The sequence below is a fragment of the Ambystoma mexicanum genome, chromosome 3p (assembly GCF_040938575.1).
Source record: "Ambystoma mexicanum isolate Mex_15411 chromosome 3p, UKY_AmexF1_1, whole genome shotgun sequence".
Lineage (NCBI taxonomy): Eukaryota > Metazoa > Chordata > Amphibia > Caudata > Ambystomatidae > Ambystoma > Ambystoma mexicanum.
Genome location: NC_090925.1, coordinates 128,003,852 through 128,011,716, shown reverse-complemented (window position 1 = coordinate 128,011,716; position 7,865 = coordinate 128,003,852).

Genomic DNA, 7,865 nt, shown 5'->3' with positions numbered 1-7,865 from the left:
CTTTCTTTCGGCTCCCCTTCCTCCTCCTGCCTCCCAGCCCGCCCTCGTCCAGACATTGGCCAGGCTGAGGCCTGTGTTGAATGTGGAGGTGCCAGCGCTCCCTGCACGCCTGATTTTATCTCGCCATTGCAGGTGAGCGCGGCACTCCAGGTGAGACTGGGCATGGGCTGCCTCCATTTTGGCCAGTAGTGGCCCCGGCAAGCCCTGCCATGCCCCGAAGCGTCCCTTTCTTGCAGCTCCACTCTCCTCCCTCCTCCCTCCTCCCGCCTCCCTGCCCACCCCCGTGCAGCGATTGGCCAGGCTGAGGCCTGTGTTGAATGTGGAGTTGCCAGCGCTCCCTGCACGCCTGATTCCATCTCGGTGTTGCAGGTGAGCGCGGCACTCCAGGTGAGACTGGGCATTGGCTGCCTCCATTTTGGCCAGTAGTGGCCCCGGCAAGCCCAACCATGCCCCGAAGCGTCCCTTTCTTGCGGCTCCCCTCCCCTCCCTCCTCCTGCCTCCCTGCCCGCCCCCATCCAGTGATTGGCAAAGGTTGAGGCCTGTGTTGAATGTGGAGTTGCCAGCGCTCCCTGCACGCCTGATTCCATCTCGGCGTTGCAGGTGAGCGCAGCACTCCAGGTGAGACTGGACATGGGCTTCCTCCATTTTGGCCAGTAGTGGCCCCGGCAAGCCCCGCCATGCCCCGAAGTGTCCCTTTCTTGCGGCTCCCCTTCCTCCTCCTGCCTCCCTGCCCGCCCCCGTCCAGTGATTGGCCAGGCTGAGGCCTGTGTTGAATGTGGAGTTGCCAGCGCTCCCTGCACGCCTGATTCCATCTCGTCATTGCAGGTGAGCGTGCCACTCCAGGTGAGACTGGGCATGGGCTGCCTCCATTTTGGCCAGTAGTGGCCCCGGCAAGCCCCGCCATGCCCCTAAGCATCCCTTTCTTGCGGCTCCCTTGCCCTCCCTCCTCCCACCTCCCTGCCAGCCCCCGTCCAGTGATTGGCCAGGCTGAGGCCTGTGTTGAATGTGTAGTTGCCAGCGCTCCCTGCACGCCTGATTCCATCTCGGCGTTGCAGGTGAGCGCGGCACTCCAGGTGAGACTGGGCATGGGCTGCCTCCATTTTGGCCAGTAGTGGCACCGCCAAGCCCCACCATGCCCCGAATCATCCTTTTCTTGCGGCTCCACGCACCTCCCTTCTCCCGCCTCCCTGCCCGCCCCCGTCCAGTGATTGGCCAGGCTGAGGCCTGTGTTGAATGTGGAATTGCCAGCGCTCCCTGCACGCCTGTTTCCATCTCAGCATTGCAGGTGAGCACGGCACTCCAGGTGAGACTGTGCATGGGCTGCCTCCATTTTGGCCAGTAGTCGCCCCGGCAAGCCCCGCCATGCCCTGAAGCGTCCCTTTCTTGCGGCTCCCCTCCCCTCCCTCCTCGCGCCTCCCTGCCCATCCCCGTTCAGCGATATGCCAGGCCTAGGCCTGTGTTGAATGTGGAGTTGCCAGCGCTCCCTGCACGCCTGATTCCATCTCGGCGTTGCAGGTGGGTGCGGCACTCAAGGTGAGACTGGGCATGGGCTGCCTCCATTTTGGCCAGTAGTCGCCCCGGCAAGCCCCACCATGCCCCGAAGCGTCCCTTTCTTGCGGCTCCCCTGCCCTCCCTCCTCCCGGCTCCCTGCCCACCCCCGTCCAGTGATTGGCCAGGCTGAGGCCTGTGTTGAATGTGGAGTTGGAAGCGCTCCCTGCACGCCTGATTCCATCTCGGCTTTGCAGGTGAGCGCGGCACTCCAGGTGAAACTGGACATGGGCTGCCTCCATTTTGGCCAGTAGTGGCCCCGGCAAGCCCCGCCATGCCCCGAAGTGTCCCTTTCTTTCGGCTCCCCTTCCTCCTCCTGCCTCCCAGCCCGCCCTCGTCCAGACATTGGCCAGGCTGAGGCCTGTGTTGAATGTGGAGGTGCCAGCGCTCCCTGCACGCCTGATTTTATCTCGCCATTGCAGGTGAGCGCGGCACTCCAGGTGAGACTGGGCATGGGCTGCCTCCATTTTGGCCAGTAGTGGCCCCGGCAAGCCCTGCCATGCCCCGAAGCGTCCCTTTCTTGCAGCTCCACTCTCCTCCCTCCTCCCTCCTCCCGCCTCCCTGCCCACCCCCGTGCAGCGATTGGCCAGGCTGAGGCCTGTGTTGAATGTGGAGTTGCCAGCGCTCCCTGCACGCCTGATTCCATCTCGGTGTTGCAGGTGAGCGCGGCACTCCAGGTGAGACTGGGCATTGGCTGCCTCCATTTTGGCCAGTAGTGGCCCCGGCAAGCCCAACCATGCCCCGAAGCGTCCCTTTCTTGCGGCTCCCCTCCCCTCCCTCCTCCTGCCTCCCTGCCCGCCCCCATCCAGTGATTGGCAAAGGTTGAGGCCTGTGTTGAATGTGGAGTTGCCAGCGCTCCCTGCACGCCTGATTCCATCTCGGCGTTGCAGGTGAGCGCAGCACTCCAGGTGAGACTGGACATGGGCTTCCTCCATTTTGGCCAGTAGTGGCCCCGGCAAGCCCCGCCATGCCCCGAAGTGTCCCTTTCTTGCGGCTCCCCTTCCTCCTCCTGCCTCCCTGCCCGCCCCCGTCCAGTGATTGGCCAGGCTGAGGCCTGTGTTGAATGTGGAGTTGCCAGCGCTCCCTGCACGCCTGATTCCATCTCGTCATTGCAGGTGAGCGTGCCACTCCAGGTGAGACTGGGCATGGGCTGCCTCCATTTTGGCCAGTAGTGGCCCCGGCAAGCCCCGCCATGCCCCTAAGCATCCCTTTCTTGCGGCTCCCTTGCCCTCCCTCCTCCCACCTCCCTGCCAGCCCCCGTCCAGTGATTGGCCAGGCTGAGGCCTGTGTTGAATGTGTAGTTGCCAGCGCTCCCTGCACGCCTGATTCCATCTCGGCGTTGCAGGTGAGCGCGGCACTCCAGGTGAGACTGGGCATGGGCTGCCTCCATTTTGGCCAGTAGTGGCACCGCCAAGCCCCACCATGCCCCGAATCATCCTTTTCTTGCGGCTCCACGCACCTCCCTCCTCCCGCCTCCCTGCCCGCCCCCGTCCAGTGATTGGCCAGGCTGAGGCCTGTGTTGAATGTGGAATTGCCAGCGCTCCCTGCATGACTGATTCCATCTAGGCGTTGCAGGTGAGCGCGGCACTCCAGGTGAGACTGGGCATGGGCTGCCTCCATTTTGGCCAGTAGTAGGCCCGGCAAGCCCCGCCATGCCCCGAAGCGTCCCTTTCTTGCGGCTCCCCTCCCGCCTCCCTGCCCGCCCCTGTCCAGTGATTGGCCAGGCTGAGGCCTGTGTTGAATGTGGAGTTGCCAGCGGTCCCTGCATGCCTGATTCTATCTCGGCGTTGCAGGTGAGCGCGGCACTCCAGGATGAGACTGGTTAATGGGCTGCCTCCATTTTGGCCAGTAGTGGCCCCGGCAAGCCCCACCATGCCCCGAAGCGTCCTTTTCTTGCGGCTCCCCTCCCTCCTTCCGCCTCCCTGCCCGCCCCCGTCCAGTGATTGTCCAGGCTGAGGCCTGTGTTGAATGTGGAGTTGCCAGTGCTCCATGCATGCCTGATTCCATCTAGGCGTTGCAGGTGAGCGCGGCAGTCCAGGTGAGACTGGGCATGGGCTGCCTCCATTTTGGCCAGTAGTGGCCCCGGCAAGCCCCGCCATGCCCCGAAGCGTCCCTTTCTTGCGGCTCCCCTCCCCTCCCGCCTCCCTGCCCGCCCCTGTCCAGTGATTGGCCAGGCTGAGGCCTGTGTTGAATGTGGAGTTGCCAGCGGTCCCTTCATGCCTGATTCTATCTCGGCGTTGCAGGTGAGCGCGGCACTCCAGGTGAGACTGGGGAATGGGCTGCCTCCATTTTGGCCAGTAGTGGCCCCGGCAAGCCCCACCATGCCCCGAAGTGTCCTTTTCTTGCGGCTCCCCTTCCTCCTCCCGCCTCCCTGCCCGCCCCCGTCCAGTGATTGGCCAGGCTGAGGCCTGTGTTGAATGTGGAGTTGCCAGCGGTCCCTGCATGCCTGATTCTATCTCGGCGTTGCAGGTGAGCGCGGCACTCCAGGTGAGACTGGGGAATGGGCTGCCTCCATTTTGGCCAGTAGTGGCCCCGGCAAGCCCCACCATGCCCCGAAGCGTCCTTTTCTTGCGGCTCCCCTTCCTCCTCCCGCCTCTCTGCCCGCCCCTGTCCAGTGATTGGCCAGGCTGAGGCAGGCCTGTGTTGAATCTGGAGTTGCCAGCGCTCCCTGCACGCCTGATTCCATCTCGGCGTTGCAGGTGAGCACGGCACTTCAGGTTAGACTGGGCATTGGCTGCCTCCATTTTGGCCAGTAGTGGCCCCGGCAAGCCCCGCCATGCCCCGAAGTGTCCTTTTCTTGCGGCTCCCCTTCCTCCTCCCGCCTCCCTGCCCGCCCCCGTCCAGTGATTGGCCAGGCTGAGGCCTGTGTTGAATGTGGAGTTGCCAGCGGTCCCTGCATGCCTGATTCTATCTCGGCGTTGCAGGTGAGCGCGGCACTCCAGGTGAGACTGGGGAATGGGCTGCCTCCATTTTGGCCAGTAGTGGCCCCGGCAAGCCCCACCATGCCCCGAAGCGTCCTTTTCTTGCGGCTCCCCTCCCTCCTTCCGCCTCCCTGCCCGCCCCCGTCCAGTGATTGTCCAGGCTGAGGCCTGTGTTGAATGTGGAGTTGCCAGTGCTCCATGCATGCCTGATTCCATCTAGGCGTTGCAGGTGAGCGCGGCAGTCCAGGTGAGACTGGGCATGGGCTGCCTCCATTTTGGCCAGTAGTGGCCCCGGCAAGCCCCGCCATGCCCCGAAGCGTCCCTTTCTTGCGGCTCCCCTCCCCTCCCGCCTCCCTGCCCGCCCCTGTCCAGTGATTGGCCAGGCTGAGGCCTGTGTTGAATGTGGAGTTGCCAGCGGTCCCTTCATGCCTGATTCTATCTCGGCGTTGCAGGTGAGCGCGGCACTCCAGGTGAGACTGGGGAATGGGCTGCCTCCATTTTGGCCAGTAGTGGCCCCGGCAAGCCCCACCATGCCCCGAAGTGTCCTTTTCTTGCGGCTCCCCTTCCTCCTCCCGCCTCCCTGCCCGCCCCCGTCCAGTGATTGGCCAGGCTGAGGCCTGTGTTGAATGTGGAGTTGCCAGCGGTCCCTGCATGCCTGATTCTATCTCGGCGTTGCAGGTGAGCGCGGCACTCCAGGTGAGACTGGGGAATGGGCTGCCTCCATTTTGGCCAGTAGTGGCCCCGGCAAGCCCCACCATGCCCCGAAGCGTCCTTTTCTTGCGGCTCCCCTTCCTCCTCCCGCCTCTCTGCCCGCCCCTGTCCAGTGATTGGCCAGGCTGAGGCAGGCCTGTGTTGAATCTGGAGTTGCCAGCGCTCCCTGCACGCCTGATTCCATCTCGGCGTTGCAGGTGAGCACGGCACTTCAGGTTAGACTGGGCATTGGCTGCCTCCATTTTGGCCAGTAGTGGCCCCGGCAAGCCCCGCCATGCCCCGAAGCGTCCCTTTCTTGCGGCTCCCCTCCCCTCCCTCCTCCCGCCTCCCTGCCCGCCCCGTCCAGTGATTGGCCAGGCTGAGGCCTGTGTTGAATGTGGAGTTGCCAGCGCTCCCTGCATGCCTGATTCTATCTCTGCGTTGCAGGTGAGCGTGGCACTCCAGGTGAGACTGGGCATGGGCTGCCTCCATTTTGGCCAGTAGTGGCCCCGGCAAGCCCCGCCATGCCCTGAAGCATCCCTTTCTTGCGGCTCACCTTCCTCCTCCCGCCTTCCTGCCCGCCCCCGTCCAGTGATTGGCCAGGCTGAGGACTGTGTTGAATGTGGAGTTGCCAGCGCTCCCTGCATGCCTGATTCTATCTCGGCGTTGCAGGTGAGCGCGCCACTCCAGGTGAGACTGGGCATGGGCTGCCTCCATTTTGGCCAGTAGTGGCCCCGGCAAGCCCCGCCATGCCCCGAAGCGTCCCTTTCTTGCGGCTCCCCTGCCCTCCCTCCTCCCGCCTCCCTGCCCGCCCCCATCCAGTGATTCGCCAGGCTGAGGCCTGTGTTGAATGTGGAGTTGCCAGCGCTCCCTGCACGCCTGATTCCATCTCGACGTTGCAGGTGAGCGTAGCACTCCAGGTGAGACTGGGCATGGGCTGCCTCCATTTTGGCCTGTACTGGCCCTGGCAAGCCCCGCCATGCTTGAAGCATCCCTTTCTTGCGGCTCCCCTGCCCTCCCTCCTCCCTGCCCGCCCCCATCCAGTGATTGGCCAGGATGAGGCCTGTGTTGAATGTGGAGTTGCCAGCGCTCCCTGCACGCCTGATTCCATCTCGGCGTTGCAGGTGAGCGCAGCACTCCAGGTGAGACTGGGCATGGGCTGCCTCCATTTTGGTCAGTAGTGGCCCCGGCAAGCCCCGCCATGCCCCGAAGCGTCCCTTTCTTGCGGCTCCCCTCCCCTCCCTCCTCCCTGCCCGCCCCCATCCAGTGATTGGCCAGGATGAGGCCTGTGTTGAATGTGGAGTTGCCAGCGCTCCCTGCACGCCTGATTCCATCTCGGCGTTGCAGGTGAGCGCAGCACTCCAGGTGAGACTGGGCATGGGCTGCCTCCATTTTGGTCAGTAGTGGCCCCGGCAAGCCCCGCCATGCCCCGAAGCGTCCCTTTCTTGCGGCTCCCCTCCCCTCCCTCCTCCCGCATCCCTGCCCGCCCCCGTCCAGTGACTGGCCAGGCTGAGGCCTGTGTTGAATGTGGAGTTGCCAGCGCTCCCTGCACGCCTGATTCCATCTTGGCGTTGCAGGTGAGCGCGGCACTCCAGGTGAGACTGGGCATGGGCTGCTTCCATTTTGGCCAGTAGTGGCCCTGGCAAACCCCGCCATGCCCCGAAGCGTCCCTTTCTTGCTGCTCCCCTCCCCTCCTCCCGCCTCCATGCCGGCTCCCGTCCTGTGATTGGCCAGGCTGAGGGCTGTGTTGGATGTGGAGTTGCGAGCGCTCCCTGCACGCCTGTTTCCATCTCAGCATTGCAGGTGAGCGCGGCACTCCAGGTGAGACTGTGCATGGGCTGCCTCCATTTTGGCCAGTAGTCGCCCCGGCAAGCCCCGCCATGCCCTGAAGCGTCCCTTTCTTGCGGCTCCCCTCCCCTCCCTCCTCGCGCCTCCCTGCCCATCCCCGTTCAGCGATTGGCCAGGCCTAGGCCTGTGTTGAATGTGGAGTTGCCAGCGCTCCCTGCACGCCTGATTCCATCTCGGCGTTGCAGGTGAGTGCGGCACTCAAGGTGAGAATGGGCATGGGCTGCCTCCATTTTGGCCAGTAGTGGCCCCGGCAAGCCCCGCCGTGCCCCGAAGCATCCCTTTCTTGCGGCTCCCTTCCCCTCCCTCCTCCCGCCTCCCTGCCAGCCCCCATCCAGTGATTGGCCAGGCTGAGGCCTGTGTTGAATGTGTAGTTGCCAGCGCTCCCTGCACGCCTGATTCCATCTCGGCGTTGCAGGTGAGCGCGGCACTCCAGGTGAGACTGGGCATGGGCTGCCTCCATTTTGGCCAGTAGTGGCCCGAGCAAGCCCAGCCATGCTCTGAAGCATCCCTTTCTTGCGGCTCCACTCCCCTCCCTCCTCCCGCCTTCCTGCCCGCCCCTGTCCAGTGATTGGCCAGGCTGAGGCCTGTGTTGAATGTGGAGTTGCCAGCGCTCCCTGCACGCCTGATTCCATCTCGGCGTTGCAGGTGAGTGCAGCACTCAAGGTGAGACTGGGCATGGGCTGCCTCCATTTTGGCCACTAGTGGCCCCGGCAAGCCCCGCCATGCCCCGAAGTGTCCCTTTCTTTCGGCTCCCCTTCCTCCTCCTGCCTCCCAGCCCGCCCTCGTCCAGACATTGGCCAGGCTGAGGCCTGTGTTGAATGTGGAGTTGCCAGCGCTCCCTGCACGCCTGATTTCATC